Raw genomic sequence first — 18,418 nt, 5'->3', positions numbered from 1 at the left:
TCTATTGGCTACTGATTGGATTGGAGGGCTACTGGGGTCCACAAAAAAAAGTGGGTGAGGGGCTGAGATTGGCAGAGGGAAATATAAAGTGGATTTAAATAAAGGTTATTTGGGTTGTGAAGTGGTTTTATATTTCCAGGTGGATACAGAAAGTTTCAGATTGTCTTTGTCTTTTCTATGAGAAAAATTACCCATTTGAATGGTTTTTGAGTTGGTAAGATGTTCCCTTTTCAAGGAAAATCACAAACTGCGAAATGTTTAACTATTAAAACGACCAGTTTAAGTTCCATAAAAAAGCGGACCTCATAATTTGTTTACATTAAAATTCCTTTTTTAAGGTTTTCCCACACTGATCGGGAGCTTCTGTTCTTCCATCAAATGGTTAATGTGAAAGTTGAGACTTGACTCGACTCTTGTTGCGTTTTTTCCATTAGCCTTTTTTTGGTCCAGCCACCCGCCATGTAAATGCTTCGGTTTGACCCCCGCCCCTTCTAGTTCAAAAGTTCATTGTCAAGTCTAATAAAATGTTCAAATGACACGTTAAGTGTCAGCAGCTACAAGAGAGTTTCCCTGGCTTTTGGTTTCCTTTGCTCTCCGTTTGAAAGACCGCCGCGAGTAGCAGCCAACAAAAGGCAAATGGGAAAATACTGGAAAACAGGGAAAACTGGCAAGCCGAAAATATCGTTTACCGCTCTATCTATGGCCCTCTCGCTCTGTTCCCTTTTTGTCAAATGATGATAAATCGTGACCCGCCAAAGCCCCAGTGAAAATGTTTTTGCAATAGCATCACCCGCCTCCAATTCCTTGTGCACTAAGAAAAATAGTACTATATCTGCAGGATTTTGAAAATATTTTATTTTAATATTGCTATAGATTTTCTTAACTCTCTATATTTTTTTACAATCCCTAGAGAAATGCATTTCTAAAGTAGCATCAAAATGTAAAGTTCCATTATCAAACCATAATTTTTTCCCTCTGTTCACCTTTTTCTTTTGAGTGACGTGAAGAGACCTCCAAGAGGCTACCTATTTTTTATTTTCCTAACCGTTTTTACCACCTTAACAGGATCCGCGGCATTCGAAACTTGACATTTCAGTGAATTATGTAGTTTTTATGCAAACTTTGATTTATGCGATTGTATGTGTAAGTGAGTGAGTGCACTGTTGGCGCTTAGAAATTAGGCAAAAATATAATTTATGAGCCTCCAAATTGTTGATGCCCAAAGGTTTGGGCCCTTATTCACAGGCGCTGTGTGTGGCTTCACTTTGGTTTTGATTTAAATGCAAATTTCGGATTTTATTACTCGGAGTATCAGTCGGGGAAACGTCACCTTTTCGCACCTTTAATCACGATCCCAGTTGAGTGACAAGTAAATATAAAATTTATTCGCATTTGCATTATTGGGGAGATGGCTGGCGGAAAATTAAAGCTATAAAGCAATCGTAGCAACAAAGTTGACTTTTTAATTGGGAAATAGAGGAGATCGTTTTATTTATTTAATTTAATTTAATTTAAAATACTTTATTTATTTGGTCTCAATTTTCTACCAAACAATATGAGCAATAATTATAAAAACCAATCTTACCTAGCATTATGGCTTAATTAGGGCCAGTATCTTAAATACACTTCAATAATTGCCATAAATCTCCAACGAAAAATCATTCACAAACCGTAATAGGTTTCAATTTTGACATTAACCCTGAATGAATGTCAATTAAATTTCATCACAAAAGCTGGTGACAAATCCCCGCTCAAGGTCGCTAAACAGCCGACTGAACCTGTGAACGATAACGATCCATTGATAAAATGCCGGAGCTATCGGTACAACTTGCGACTTACAAGCTCATTTGTCAACAGAGTTCCCAGAGCATGAGTATCTGTATCTCCGCACGGCGAGTGTGCGAAGTATCTGTATCTTTGCATCGCCGGCGACCTTGCCAATGTGAAACGGCAAAAGCAATCAGCTGCCATGAAATGTGTGTCTGGAGTGTTACAAATTGGCAAACAACTATAAAAAAACTGCACAATAATATAAAATAAATGAAGTGAGCGAAACATGGCTGAGGAATTTTTTAATTTAGATAATTGAAAAGAGAGGCGAACAAAGAGAAATTCTCGGTAAACGATTCGAATCATTCATTGGCGGGGACCCAACCCAATATAATTCAGAACTTAATTATTAATGCGAAAATTGTTTGCAATAGTTTAATCGGCGTCAAATATCTCCGGTACCCGTAGCCAAAAGTTACTTCCATTGATGGCTATTGTTTCGCAATAAGTATTTATATTCAAATATTTATGCATGTTTGGCTCTTTAAATTATTCACAAATTACGCAAAATATGTTGTTTTGCACTCAAATTTAATGAATTATTTTGATGTAATTTGTGCGGTTAATAGTACAGGAATTTTATTAATAAAGCAATGGAAGTTTTTCGATTGATTGATAAATATTTGATTAACATAATTTGATAGCATAAAAAAATGCGTGATTGGGCTGAACAACAAAAAAATGTGGAGAAATATAATACACGTTTTTTTTGGTTCACTACACTCAAAATAAAATTAACCCTAAAGTCAAGGAAATCGCCCTACTTTTGTCTTCAAGACAAGCTCGCCCTAAATTTTAGGGTCACATTTTTCTATATTTTTGATTTTTTTTTTACGTCATATTTCTAAATTTTAGGGTAATTTTACTAAATTTAAGGGCAAAAATTTCTAAAAAGTAGGAAATTTTCCTAAAAAAATAGAAATTAAAAACAAAAAAATCATGATTGGACATGTCCAATCATGATTTTTTTTGTATATACGTTTATATTATGTACTCCTCCCTATACACATATGCAGGCGTTGTGTGTCTTGTATATTGTGAATGTTAAAGGTTATGTATTTATTATTATGTATTTGCGCTTGGATTTCTTATCTAACCAAAGCCAAATGTGGTTGTAAATGTGGACTACGGGACTGCGGAAGATTGGGAATGTAGAAATTATGATTAGTTAATATTTTATCTTCATGAAAAAAACTTACATTTTTACTTGTCCGTCGGTGAGAATCGAACCCGGGTCTCCCGCGCGAGGAGCGAACGGCCTACATACTGGGCCATTGTAGCACTTAAATTTGCTGTGGCAAACCGAGCATTGTATGTAAAGGGTCAAGCGGAGAACACTTTTGAATACTAATTGCATAATTTTTTTACTTATTTACATACATATATACATATGTATATATCTATGCTATCGCAATTTATATTATGTGTAGTATATAGTAAATAGCTAAATATAAACCAAATTATTTTCGGTTTACCGCTTGCCATCAATAAAAAAAAAGAATAAAAAAAGAGTGAAAAAACAAATTTAAAAAAAAAACTTAAAAAAAAGGTAAAAAATAGTTTGCTCTGGGACTCGAACCAGGGTCGATTCGATTTCTAACCAAGGGCTTTAACCGTCTGCGCTACGAGTAGAGCCGCCCGGCAGCTGACAAGTTCTGGTATTGAACATTTTGGTGTGCCAGAGCATGTGAAAACAACTATTTCTATTTTTTAGAAAAACTTTCTACTTTTTAGAAAATGTTTCTATTATTTAGGGTTAGCTTAATTTTAGGGTTAGGGCACTCATTTTTAGAAAAGGTGTTGCCAAAATATTTTATTATTTTCGTTTGCCTTTCTATTTTTTAGAAAATAATTTCTAATTTTAAGGGCATTTTTTCTAGATTTTAGGGTGATTTTAGTTCATTTTCTACATTTAAGAAAAACTTCCTGGATTTAAGGAAAACTTTCTTGACTTAAGAAAAATTTCCTTAGATTTAGAAATAACTTTCTTGTATTTAGAAAAAAGAAATTTTAATGGCGATTTTCTAAAATTTAGGGTTAAATTTATTTTGAGTGTATGCATGTATTGGTTAAAATTATTTAATAAGTACTTGTCGGTTAAAAATAGTGTTATTTCTGGTTAGATTATTTCACACGATACTTGCACGTAGCCAAACCCAATCTACGTCAATTCCGTTTGAAATTGAATCCAATCTCTGCTCAGGCAAAATGCCAAATGCATCAAAATCAAATCTAAAGAAACACGATCAGACTAATTAAAGAAAATAAAAAACAGGCCCGCGGGAGCATTAAAAACCCTGCCGACAAGTCAAATTAATTAAAAACAAAAATACAATCAAAAGTAAGCAAAACAAATGCCACTTGTTGGCCAAAAAAGTCCCCTTAGCCGAAATAAAACCCAGCCCCGCAATGAGGGCCCATACCGACTTGAATCTACAGATGTTTTTAGGTGTGTCCTAGCCAAGACCACGCCCCCTTTTGCAGCCCCAAATCTCCGTTCCCCATCCAGTTGTGTTTACTTTCTAATACATGATAGCATGGCCAGAATCACAGCCATGTGAACTTGGTCAACTTGCTGTCGGCAGTATAAAGGTCAACTTCAGTAGGGGAACTGCCCAAAAAATGTATGAAAAACTGAAGTTTTTCGGTATTGAATACTTAAATTACTCTTAGGGGTGAATACAAAATAAACAAAAAATTGCAATGGCAAATTTTATAAGAAAAACCATGTGTACCACACTTTAACTGGGCTTTAATTTCTCAATTATGGCAAACACTACTAAAATGCCAGGAAATATTTTATTTTTCTCTAGGATTCCTAAGGAGGTAATAAAATGAGTCTGGTAATTATTAGAATTTTATTAGACGCCCCACCAACCCGAAGGCAAACTCTGAGCACCCTTTTCTAGGGTACCATTATGGCCTTACTAATTTATGTTTATTGTTTATTATGCTGTCGATACTGTTTTTATTGTGCTCGTACTCCTTTGGGCCATTTCAGCTGGAAGCGCAGAAAAAATTGAATTTAATTATTTGTAATGAACGTTTTTTAGTTGGCCCAACTGATTGAAATTTATGCCAGCTTTTGTCCGCACAATTTATTAATATTTCAATGACTTTAATGTCTCTTTTTGCGTGCTGAGCTCCTCGTAAACCTTGCGAATTTTTATGGTACAACGATTTTTAGTGTTTTTCAATTGATGTTTATGGATCTATGGCGGGTTGTTTATGTTTATTGGAGTAAAAAAACAGAAGATTATCATGGAAATCGAATGGCTTGCATCTAATCCATTAAAGTTCCGCCATTAGATGGCTAACCCGACGCATAACTCCCACCCAAAAAAGTCCGCACGCTTAATGAGCTCAAATATATATAAAGTCAAGAGATTGTCTGCGCTGGGAATTCCGTATTTGGGTTTGTTTTATTTAAATATCAAAACCATAAATTCGAATGCAACTGTCAAGTGCAGCATTGTTAGAGCGGGGCCTTATGGGGTTAATGTGCTCATTGTGGCACTATTTATTTTTCCAGTTCCACTCTCTTGTTCCACTTAGTTTTTGCAGCCTGAGCTCTGAGAATGAAATTGAAGTGCAAAAAAATCACACTGGGCGCGATCTGTTATCAATTACCGACAATTTGTGGGGAGAAACACTGTTTACTTACGGTTGGATACTCTCTATAAAATACTAAAAATAAAAATGAAATATTTAAAAATATGGGTATAGATAATTATATATGTATTTACCATTTTCTGAGAAAAGGCTTAAGGCTCATTCCACGTGAAACGTGACAGGCCAATTTGGGTCAAATCTCAGAATCAATCGAAACTTTTTTTTTCGATAGAGGATTGAAATATAAGGATCGGTTTTTATTTTTTTTTTTTTAACTCTTACCGTTTATTTAAAAAAAATAATATTCTAATTACATAAGCTCCGATTTTTCAGTTATGCATCACTTGAGACTCGTTTGAGTTATTTCAATATTTGGTATGCAACTTTGTGGGATATGTTCATGTCTTTCAGAAAAATAATTTTAAAAATTTTTAATTTTAAAATTAAGTATTTTTTAAGAGAATTAAAATTTAAAAAAATTCTGTACGCCGGAATACACGCGGTTTCCGAATAGTAAAGACAACGATTTTAGTTTAGCAACTTTGCATCAAGCAACAACAGCGCAACGTGTAAGAAGAGAACAGCAATACGAACACGGGAGAGCAGCAATAGTGCTTTCCCTTTCTTACACGTTGCGCTGTTGTTGCTTGATGCAAAGTTGCTAAACTAAAATCGTTGTCTTTACTAGTAGGTCTTGCAAATACAAAAATTTTATTTTACCACTTCGTGAAGAATTGACGAAGCAATATGAGGATAATTTTTTTAATTCGGAAACCGCGTGTATTCCGGCGTACAGAATTTTTTTAAATTTTAATTCTCTTAAACTTAATTTTAAAATTAAAAATTTTTAAAATTATTTTTCTGAAAGACATGAACATATCCCACAAAGTTGCATACCAAATATTGAAATAACTCAAACGAGTCTCAAGTGATGCAAAACTGAAAAATCGGAGCTTAATTAGAATATTATTTTTTTTTAAATAAACGGTAAGAGTTAAAAAAAAAAAAATAAAAACCGATCCTTATATTTCAATCCTCTATCGAAAAAAAAAGTTTCGATTGATTCTGAGATTTGACCCAAATTGGCCTGTCACGTTTCACGTGGAATGAGCCTTAACAAAGTATATATATATTTTTATTAAACCCCAGTTTCGAATTTAGTAGTTACATTTTAATAAACAGATTAAAAACAGTGTTGTAATCGACACGTTACCATTTAGTTTAGACAATAAACTTTGTCAAGTTTCACAAGAAATTTGTCCAACCCCCAGCAAATGTAAATTTATGGGGAAGGGAAGCGCCTCCCTTGATGTCGCATGTCAAAATGATTTTTGCCTTTTCAAGTTGTGCCGCCAAAGCTTTTTGACGCAATTTGCATTTTATTCGCAATATATTGGCGCCGCAGCTTCTGAGAGGAAAAAATTGATGGGGACGATGCAGGAGAAGGCCATGCGACATATTTTACAATGTTTGCCATATTTGATTGATTTGTTTTGCCTGCGATGCCCTGGCGCCGGATTTTGTTCGTTGATTGAAGGGTCGCAAAAAATTGAGCCCAAGGTCTTGCGGGATAGGAAACGATTTTTTGCAGCTGTTTTGCATTTTCACACATTTGTTTCATTAGTCGAAGTAACAAAATACAAGCGAAAAGAGCTACATTTTTTGGGAGGGGATCACATTTGGTGTTCATTTCAGGCGTCAATCACAAAATCAAATGAAAAACATAACTCAAAAATAGGAAAAAAATGTTCGAAATGATAAATGACAATTGGGAATGCTAGAATTCTCTAGGCGAGAAACTCTTCGTTTTTTCTCATGGTGGAAAAGAAAGTTTTTGATGATTAGCCAAAGGTCGTGGTGCTATTATGCAATATTCTGTAGGAACCCAAGTGAAAGTTTCCGACGCACTTTCGGTTTTCCTCGTTTCCTATTGCGGGTGAAAATGTTTGGCCCCCCAACTGGGCGTCATCTTCATGATCATCAACCACTGAGTGATCCCAAATGCTTAAAGAGATCTTTATCCGAGAATTTTGTGTGGGCAGCGGGACGCTCGAAAAATTGGTGAGCCCGAGCTCGAGACTTTGGAGACGGCTTATTAAAAATTCTAATCACATGCAATCACCACGAGTTTTGGGGCTGGCTGGAGCTCTTTGATTGTTTTCCCCCAGTTTCTTCGGACCAGTACAATGGCCTGAAGTCGCCGACGGTTATCGATTAATCATCAAATTAAAAATTACCACTGCCCAAGAGAGCGTGGAGCGTGTCCAAAACAACATGAAACACCTCGAAAGGCAATTGGAGCTGTTTTTTATTTCCATTTTGCTGTTCTTTTTGGCACTTAAAGTACGTCGGGTCGGCCAATTTAAACAATATCTAGAATTTCGTGGTCGGAGTGGGGTGAAAAAAATAAAAACCACACGAACTTCGATTGGAATTAAAAGTTTTTGGCAATTGTCTGACTCGATTTGGGCAATAAAATGTGGGGAGCATAGGGTTGGGAAAGAAACGTGTGCTATAAGGATTGATAATTGCCAGAATTTGTGGGATTAGCCAACTGAAAGCGAAAAAATACGATAGGGCAGGCTCCAAATAAGCGTGGAAAAGTTTTCGCTAGCTAATCGATTTGTATTCGACCGAGTTACGTGAGGTTGTTAGGGAATACATTTGTAATAAAATGTTTTTGGCATTCTTACTCTTCTCAAGGTTAATAAAATAATAGAAGTAAAGATAACTCCCACGGTTTCCTGGTCTTACACTTAAAATGATAATAGGGTTCATGCAAATCTTTTTTTTCTTATCAGATTATTTTATAACGAGTTCCGAGGGGCTATTATCTGATAAATGCGGCAAATATCGAATACATTTTCTTCTTTCAAGGTTACTCCTCTTTATTCTGGCCCACCCATTTCCAGGGAACTTTTCAGATAGAAAACAAAACAATTGACTCAATCGTTACATAAACAAAGAAATTCACAAATAAATAAAAGTCGTAAATTAATTTAAATACTGCAAGAATACGCAAATATGCGAATGTCCCCTGTGATTCTTTAAGACATTTTTCCTCTCATAAATAACGCTTTGAAATGCCGCCTGTCGTTTAGCAATTTAAAAAATATCAAGAACAAGTGTTTTATTTTTCCTCATGTTCAGAAGCATTTCAAATAAATTCCATTCAAAAAATCGTTGGTAAATTAATACGTTATGCAATGTTCAAGAATAAAAAAATTTTACTAACTGATGAAGCAATAATGGATAAAAGAAACCCAAAAATATTATGAGCTAAACGTTTTGTTGTTCTGTGTATCAACTTACACTTGCCGTTCTCTCATTCAAATTAATTAAATCAGATTCCTTCCAAAATGTCTTATCACAAATTTGTCATCGGCTTGTAAACAGCAGAGGAAGGCTCAGCCACATGCTGATCATAATGAAGTTAAGCCGCTGATACGATCGCTCGACGCCCAGACAATTAAAAGCCCCCACCAAAAAGGCAGGCCAGAAGAATTGCAAGAAGAGAGCAGCGAAGACTGAGCTGCAGCACGATCAGCTGGTCGTTTGGCAGCTCTCTTCGGCTTTCTTCGGGGCCCCAAAGACACGGACTCGGGCCGAATCGAATCGAAACATCGTAGCTGCGCAGAGGTCTCAAGCTCGAGTGCGCGATCAGTTCGCTTCCAGCGATCGTCGCGTTCACTACGTTCTACTGAGGGTGTCTAGAAGACATAGGTCCAACCACCCCGATCTCAGATCTCAGGTGATCCCACGCCTTCGTCAAGTTTCGTTAGCTGACCGTGAAGTGAGTTTCGTTCTGTTCGCGCAAATTACAACTGCAGCTCGCTTTTTGGCCAAGTTCATTCACGTTGCGCCATAATTAATGTAACGTAACGCTCGAGTCGATATCGAACGTTATATTAATTGCAATTCGCAAACTGTTTACATTTCGTATATTTGATTTCTGATTTCCATTTTCGGGCATTTCCGTTTCACTTTTGAGCGCGCATTCGAGCGCAACAATTAATTGCAGGCAATGCAAATTGTCCGTGATTGTTTATGATTGCCAGTTTGGCAACAAGCGCCGCAAAAGTGAAATTTCCCTCAAACGCACATAATAATACAACAAATTAACAACACAAATTTTTCAGTTCGCAAAAAAAAAAACTGATAACCGTTAAATGGGAAGGCAAAGCGAGACGTAAGCCAATTTTCAGCTAAAATATGGCCCATAAATAAAGATACAAAAAAGTAACCCTCGAGTGCAAAACAAAAAGCAAACTGTTTAAATATTTTAACAAAAATTCTTAAATATGTCTGTGGAATCGATGCAAAAACGAAAGTGCTCAAAGCGGATCAGCGGTTAGAGAGAAAGGCAGGTAAGTGATGGGGAGTGAGGAAAAGAGAGTTGGAATCTGGCTGGGGAATTCCATCAGTGAAAGATCGATGTTCAAGTGGAAATAATTCAGGAAGTTCTTTATCAGTTGATCTCTGGTGAATGAACGATGTTTAATGAAGAAATTCAAAGTGAAATGAGTGTAAAGAGAATGATGCGAAGTGTTCAGACGAGAAGAGCTTGTTAAACGAGAAGAGTTTGTAAACTTAAATGCTTCAATTCTAATTTATCCAAGTAACTTTTTGCAGACAATTTTTTAAATATATATTATAAGTTTAAAGCACCAGCAAAAATATAAATTTAAAAAATGAATATTCTGTTTTATAAATACTAAAGATTGAATTCATCGCTTTAAATTTGTCTTCTTCAATTTTGAACATACTTTTTTTCACTATTTTTACGTACATTATATGGTACATTGTCTGAGCTTTTGGCCAAATTGCATTTTCTCTCTCTAATTTGGCTTCAATTGAACTCTTCCTTGGATCAGTGGGCTTATTCCCCCTTTCCATTGTTGGTGAAAACGATTTCCCTTGATGCGAAAATTCATTTCCCCCCTTTTCCTCATCAGTGGCAACCCACTAACTTGGTTTCTACTCCAATTTACTTTGTTAGCGAGCGTGATGATGACAAACACAACCTTTCACACTTAGCCAGCCAAGTCAAACACACGGAGAGAAAAATCAACAAAGCATGTCACTTTAAAATTAACTCAAAAAATATTTTATAAAATTAATTAACTTTATTTTCCAAACATTTACATTGTAAACTTTATTAAAAATGTGATTTAAAATATATTTATAGATATATTTATAAAAAGTGATAAGGCAAGGGCTTTTTTCCCTGTTTCCCTTTGAGTGAGGCTGGAAATTCGCCCTGTCATTCTCCAGTGATCTCTTGGCCTTCTTCGTCCCCCACCATTTCTCCCCTTTCTCACCTTCTCTTTTCCTGCTCATTTGTGACACATTTCCTTCACCGGCCAGTAAAAGTTCTTTGACAAAGAGCTCAGAGACAATTTGTATGCCATGGACAAACATTTTTGCCAGCGAATTGAACTACTTTCATTTGAATCGGTGGGAAGGGGATTATGAGGGGGAATTAACATAAATATTTGATGCGATTTGCCAGCGAATTTGCTGCGTCAAATGCACCATAAACACTCAGCTCAAACTGAAACTCAAACTCACCTACTTGGCTGTCTGTCATCGTTGGCCAGCTTTCATTCAATTTTTTACATAAAATGACAGGCCGTGGGGAAAGGGGAGGGGGGCTTGCCTCCTTTTAAATGCAACTCCAGCAGTCCGGTCATAAAATCCAAAATTTAAAGCGAAAAAGAGGCCGCAGCTGAATAGTTGAAATTCGCTTGAAACAAATTTTTCGCTTTTTGTGACAAGAATTTGCAAATGTCAACGAAAATTGCGAATTTCGCATTAAAAAGAATTTGGCAAAGGAAGGGGGGTTACGAAAAAGGGGGAAATACCAAAGCTCCAAAAAGCGAACCAATTGAGATCGTTTTATAAGGTTTACTTGGGTTTATTTTTTGTCTTTAGCCGTTTCTTATACAACTTTTGCATTTCTTTTCTGGGGCATTTTGTGGCTGGCATTTTTAAAGAGTCCGTAACGGAATCGGTATCACATCAAAGGTCTGGGCATGATATGCCCTCAGATATATATTTCGATGTGAAGAAATGTGGAGCATGTGGAATGGGAGTATAATAAATATAACTTTCGTGGGACACAATTAAAGAGTGATTTTATGGGATTTAAAAATGAATATAACGCGGAAATACGTTATAAAGTGAACGAATATAACATTAACCTTATTTAGGACGGAAAAATATGCTACAAAATATTATTGAGTTCTGTATTTGTTTTCCCATGACCTTAAAGAAATACAAATATATTGAAATATAATATGTCAAATTATCAAATCGAGTTTATTCATTCAAGTACTTCCATTTTCACTTGAATTAAAGCACTGGGTTTTTTAGCTTGATTTCCCTTTAGCCATATTGTATTTCCATCCGATATTTTTGTGTACCTTTCCACTTGTTATCATTCTTTTCGTGGACGTTTCGCCTTCGCATGTAACACTTGTCTGGTCTGACTGACACTTTGGGTATCCGTCAGATACTTTTACAAGCTCGGTATTTCCATTACGATTGCGCTGCTCACTTGCTCACTTCCCCCTCTTGTTGATGACAACTTTGCTTTTATTGCCAGACAAGAAACGAATTCAAAGACACTTGAATAAATCGAAAGGTATACAAATATTTCGGACACCTGTCGACACAGTATCTTTGTGCTGGATGCCAATAAAAGAGGAATCCAACTGTTGTAAATTCAATTGTTGTCCATAATATTATTTACTGGGGGAGCTAAAAATGATTTCTGACTCAATTAGAGGTTGTTGCTTCTTCGATCCCGCGGCGAAGCTCATAGATATTTTCCGCTTGATTACCTAATTGATATTGTTATGGTGTCATAATCATTATCAAACCTTTTCAGCGATAAGCCACACAATTTATTGGCAGTGATCACTTGGGCTGTCATCGGTTACGAGGAGCCGAGAAGATTTCTCCAACTAATTAGACCATAAAGGAGCCCGACGACTTCAACTCGCTGGCCGAACTAATTCCCCGGCCGATTCAGATAAAACCACAACAAAGGTCACGCTTTAATTGATAAGAAAACAATGCCATGGGTCTCCAACTTCTAGTTCGTTACTTTTCGAAATTTTCCGTTTTCTGCTCACTGCTCACTCGCTTGGAAATCCTCAGAGTCGAGCTTCAGCTTCAGGTGACGGGCCCTGCCCCGATAAAGATCGCACCCCAGACAAAAAGTCGGGGCCCAGAACTCCGACAGGTGGCGGGTTCAGTTCATGCCACAATCGAGTGCACTCCTCCTCGCGGAGGAAACGCAGCAAAAGATACAGATAAAGAAAAAGATACTGGAGCAGGGACAGAAACCGAAAAAGAAACAGAAACAGAACCAGAACAGAACAGAACCAGAAAACAGAAACACTTTTAATAGTTTTGAACCTTTTGTGCCTGGGCTTCCACTTAAAATGTGCAGCGGAGCGTGCCTTTCTCTGGGGTACAAGTAATTAACCCATGTTGCCATTCTTCTTCTGGGACTGTGCAAAACATTTAATTGTGCCGATTGCATTTCTACCATATCTGAAATGCCAAAACACACACAAATTAACTCAACTCCGCGCCGAGATCAAAAGTTCCTACCGCCGCTACGGTTCTTGACATATTCAAAGCATTTCCAAGTCGGGGTTATTAAAAGTACCAACTCATCATCATCATCTAAGCCGGCTGTCTCATAAAAAGAAGTAAAATAACATCCCGGCTATCCGGGTTATATAAGCACCACAATCATCGCTCAGCTCCACAAATGTCACACTCGAAAAATTAAAGCAGAAAATATAAAAAGAAGAGAAGCCCAGTAATCTCCACTGAAGCCAATTAGTTGCTTCCGTAATTTCTTGGTATTATTTTAATTAGCTTTTTCGGGCTCAGCTGTGTCTTTGGATCTTGGTCTTATTTAAATTACTTTTTAACTGCACAAAGATTTATTTGCTTATACGCATAAAGATTTTTAAAACAAAATAAAGCCAAGCTTAGAGGGGAAATAATTTATGGGGTGAATGCATTTTTTCGTTAGACTGGCGATCGTATAATTCCTGGGAAATAAACTTCTTAGATGTGGGGAAACTTTGTGGAAGACCAAATTTAGTTTCTTGGAATAATATAGGCCCAGATGGTTTTTTGAATTATTTATTTTACTTGCAGTTTTTTATGTCTGTGGGAAATGCAATATGAAATAGCAAATATATATTTTTCAATCCAGATTTTCTTTGTTGTCTTCAACTTGATCATAAATTGAGCTTTCCACAACATTACCTTTTTCCATTATTTTCTCTAAGCCTGTCGTGCATAAATTGTTTTTCCATGTGCTCGTGTGCAAGCATATATTCCGTGTAAAAATCTCAAATATACTCAACTATCAAATAATTCATAACGTTCTTGCCACACATTCGTTGGACCCCCCACTTTCCCCGACCCCCTTTTTCTACGCACCTGGAGGCCTGCGCTGCGAAATGAGGAACAACAACAACAACAAAAACGCAGCAACAGCAATAATAACAACAAAAAATGCGTTTAAGTCAAGTTTGCCGCGAGCTTCTCGAAAAGAGTCGCCGCCGGCTTTTAATGTGTGCTATATGTGTGAGCCACAGTGGAGCTTTCCTAACGCGAACTAAAAGCTGCCCATGTGAAATAAAAATCTGGGTTGAAAAACAGGTGGTTTATTTTCAATTTGTATATTTTTGGAAATCTGTTTATTGCTTATGGAAATAATAAAAATAAAAGTTATATACAAATTATTGATTTTTTAAAACATCCTAGTCTTATGTAAGGACTAAGCTTGTTGAAGAAATTTTGGGTTTATAAAGAAGGTTTTTTTCGCTTAAAGATTTTTCCAACTATGATCTTTAAAGTTTAAGTATTCCTGCCATCCAAAAAGAGGTTCTCAAAAGGCAACTGTGATTTATTTTACCTATCAGGCACTTTTCAGATATTTGATATGGCTTATAAGAGAATGTATGTTAATGCAATTCTACTGTAGATGGCTTTGTATGAGCGTTCTTCGTGTGTGGCAGCTGCGATCCGACCTCAGACGGAGACTACCCCTCAACCTGCCCCTCTTTGGTGGCACTTTAGCTCGATATTTATGCAACGGCACACACTTCATCTCCCTCTGCCACCTGTCCCCCTCCACACTCCTCCTTCCTTTCTCCACCTTTCTCAGCTGCAATTTAAGCGCACATTTTTCTTGGCAACACACATTTCCCTCCTCTGCGTTGGAGTAGTTTTTCCAGCTCGCCCTCTCCCACTCTCTCCCTCTCTCTCTGCCTCACTCGTTGCTTGCAACACTTGGCGCTTGCCACATAACGACAACAGCAGCATAAGTTGCAAGTTGCAACTGCAACATATGCAACAGCAGCAACATATGCAACAGCAGCAGCAACTGCATCGTAGCATGACACATTAAATGCAAAACGGCAGCAAGGTGCGAAAAGGGCGGGGGAGGGGCAGTTAGGGGTTAAGGGGAATGAAGGAGAAGAAAAAGAAGGAGGGGTTTGAGCCCGGTCTTGAGCAGCGGTTTCTGCCGGCTGCTTCTTCTTGGCCATATTGCACATGCTGTTGGTCTTTATTTAATAAAGAAATGGCTTGCGCATTTCTTAAGTTGCCCTACAACCATATGATAAAGGGATCTTTAGGGTATATGGGTACTAGGGAGTATATGAGTAGAAAGAAATATTACATTGAGTAATAAAAGAAAAATACATGGAAATATTAAGTTACTAAAATTATATAACCCACTCCAAGGGCATAAAAAGAAGAAAAACTACAAGTACTGTTAGTTTAAATTCATATAAAAGTAATTTTTTAAAGTAAAATTTAAATCCTTCTGTAATAATAGAATCTGTTGATCTTATTAAAACATTTTAGTGTCTGTGTTATTTTTATGGTTTTCAATGTACATCCTTAGTTACCTACTTTATAAATTGATTTTACTCGAGTAGAATGATACATTTAATTTCAATAAAACCTCTCTAGAACACAGGACTTTTAAATAATCGGTTAAAAGTTAAGGTATCCCCGCAGTCGCCTATATCCTTGGATCTCTCCTTACCCTTATCCATTTTACGCATAATAAACCGTATACCCACCGCCATTCTAACTGGTTACAACCTGAGCAGCTGTTGCCACTCTGCATTCCTCTTAACCCTTGTTGTCGTTGGTGCCGCTCTTATGACAAAACAATTCTGAAAACCAGATGTGACGCGATGGAGGGCACAGGTAAAATATGTGAGGATGGGAACGATATAAGAATCCAAGGCGAACTGGAAGTTTATTTTTGGCACACACATAAGTCGAGCAGAGTCGTCAATCAGCTGACGGGGGATTATGCAAACAGATTGCAGTGGAGAGATCATTAAATGGCATTAGATAATAATAACACCACCTTGGGCCATCCGTCAATCGTCGATCCGTCATTTCAGCATCGAACACACTTTAAATAATTGCACATTATGCCCGAGAGACTTTAATAAAATAATTAAATCGAAATATGCGGAGCTCGCTAGTTGGGAAATACAATTTTTTTCTTTTCACCACTTCAGAAAATTGCGATGGGGATAAAAAGAAGGAGAGAAACAAGAAGAAGCGACCGCAGAACGGGGCTGCCCAAGTGGAAAAAATTCTGCGGGCTACCAATCTACGCATTTTTTAACCCCTCCTTGCCCCCGCCGATTTCGAACGTCAAAAGAAGACCGACAGCGGTGCGAAACAAAAAGGCAAACGCGATAAACTGTTTTCATTTTAAAGAAATTTGCTGAAAAGCATAAAAATTCAACAGAAAATATTAATTTCAATTATTTAGCTACGCGCCAAATCACCAGGCTCAGATTTTTCCCACCGCAAAAAAGGGCAGAGAAAAATGTGGAAGAGCTCAAGAAGAGGGAGCCAAAGAAGGCAGCACTTTGTTCGCTAAATGCGAGCAATTTGTTACAGGATTTTCATCGGTTCTGTGGGAAAATCTTTGGCCCGGGAAAAAGGCAATTTATAATTATCAACTGTAGGTGGCGCTCTGGGAGCCCCTCGCATAGCGGAAGTTATTATAGGAAAAACAGCAGTTATGCCATCGCGAGCTTTTCCAAAGAACTTGACATTGGCGGCTTCTTCTTCAGCTTCAGCTTTGTCTTTCATTTCAGCATTTTCCAGTCTTCTATTTTCTTCGGTTTCACTTCTAATTAAAGACGACACTTTGGCATGTTTTGTGGCACGGAAATGCCTGAGACAACTTTGATGAAAGACCAGGTGAATTAAATGGGGTAAGAGCCGAAGAACCAAAGAAGCCGAAGAAGTTTAATTCAAATTGTCAAGTACCGAGAACTAAATGATGTTTTAGCACGCCAATGCAATGAAATATTTGCCGAGGAGCTGAGAATTTGATCGGACTTTTGAGATACTTGCTTTCCAAGAGCAAAAATCGATCAATAGATGGGAAAAGTGTCGACTAAAGGAAGTCATTAAACGAATTCAATTAAACACACTTGGTGATTTTAAAACAGGTTCTCTTACAAAGTGCATTATTCAACGAATAAGGTATATTCCTTTTTTTTAGCCATCAAAACCAATCAAAAACCGGATCAGAAAGCTAATCCCTATATAAGCAATTCATTAAATCAATCCAAATCTGCACACAAATCGCATTTCGGCTCCACCAACCTCGTAATTGATTGAACTCCCCGAAAAGAACTCATTGTGAAATTACCTTTCCACACAATCTCCTTTTTCCTTTTTTTTAAGGCCCAATCTAAAATTGGCAACACTCATTATAAGAATACCGTATCAACAACCTTTCACACAGACTCGCTCGCTCTCAGTCCCCCGTGGATTTTGGAGACCCCCTGAAAATTACAATTAAACCGAACTCCCAGACCCGAACAGATCACTTCTCAGCGGGTGCTAATGTGAAATAAAATTAAAGCTCTGGGAAGGAGAGGAAATAAATAACGGTAGATTATGAAATCTTATTTAGAATTGTTTTACTTAATTGCCAAATAACAAATTATGAAAATTATGCCAAAGATCGAACTTTAACCCCGGCTTAAAGTTGATTCGATTAACACTCGATAAGCAACGAGTTTTTAAATATTCAAATGTCCATAAATACCAACCACTCCGCTCATGTTACACTTGCTAGGCGAAGATTAATCGCTTGACATCACACTCCGCTACAAAAATGCGAGACTCGAAAAAATTGTCTTGCCTAATTTGATTAATTAAGCCGCTGGGGAACAAACAATAAACTCCATTTCTCGGGATACTGGTTCGATGAATAATTACAATTACTATTCGGGTGCCTCAATGGTTTATCATCTTTATTGTTGGTAGCTGAATTGAATGGGAAATATATGTAATTGGGTGATATAATACAGGTGCGTTGGATGGCCTGAAGTTCCGTCATCGAATGACGTAGTTTAGTTGTCTGACTCAGTCGGAGGGATATGGCGTCGATATGGCTCATTGGGCAAACAGTTCGATGAGTTAATATTTATTTTTCGGTAACCAACAGTCGTGTGAGAACCGAGAAACAGGAAAAGTGATTGTCCATTAACAAAAATTACCCAAAAGTCTAAGAAGTCCGCGAAAATTGGTATGAGAATTTCAAACTTAAAGAACTTTACACCACTTAAAAAACGATCCCGTCCATTATATGGAAAATAATCATGACGAATTTCTCCACCTTCGCAGACCATCTGAATCTTCCTCCGATGGCCAAGGTCAAAGTTCTTTCTTAGGCCCTTGACTTTACATTTTGCAATTTTTCACGCACTTCTTCGGTTTGTTTTTTATTTTTCAACCATAACCATTTTTTGGTTTCGGCACATGCAAACATGATTTTTTGTTGCCTTTCTTTCATTAAACAATTCTTCTGTATTTTTTATTTTTCGCTACTCTTCGCTTTTTTTGTATTTTTTTTGCGAACTTTACATTTGCAAAAGTTCATTAA

The 18,418-nt window shown here is 37.0% G+C and overlaps 1 protein-coding gene across 8 annotated transcripts in view; it reads left to right on the top strand.

Annotated features, from left to right (window-relative positions):
- bbg (big bang) overlaps nucleotides 1–18,418 on the top strand; it is a 138,891-nt gene that overhangs the window by 114,398 nt on the left and 6,075 nt on the right. The window contains exons 1-2 of one of the 8 annotated variants that reach the window (XM_070214794.1): nucleotides 9,100–9,235; nucleotides 9,582–9,805. The exons of 5 other annotated variants lie outside the window; for them this stretch is intronic. The gene's annotated coding sequence lies outside the window, so the exon portion shown is untranslated. Of the gene's footprint in view, nucleotides 1–9,099; nucleotides 9,810–18,418 lie in introns of those variants that run through there. 2 more of the 8 variants (XM_070214793.1, XM_017138978.3) reach the window with 2 other exon arrangements.

This window comes from Drosophila takahashii, chromosome 3L, assembly GCF_030179915.1.
Source record: "Drosophila takahashii strain IR98-3 E-12201 chromosome 3L, DtakHiC1v2, whole genome shotgun sequence".
Classification (NCBI taxonomy): domain Eukaryota; kingdom Metazoa; phylum Arthropoda; class Insecta; order Diptera; family Drosophilidae; genus Drosophila; species Drosophila takahashii.
Note: the sequence above shows the minus strand (reverse complement) of the source record. Positions and strands in the feature narration are given on the sequence as shown.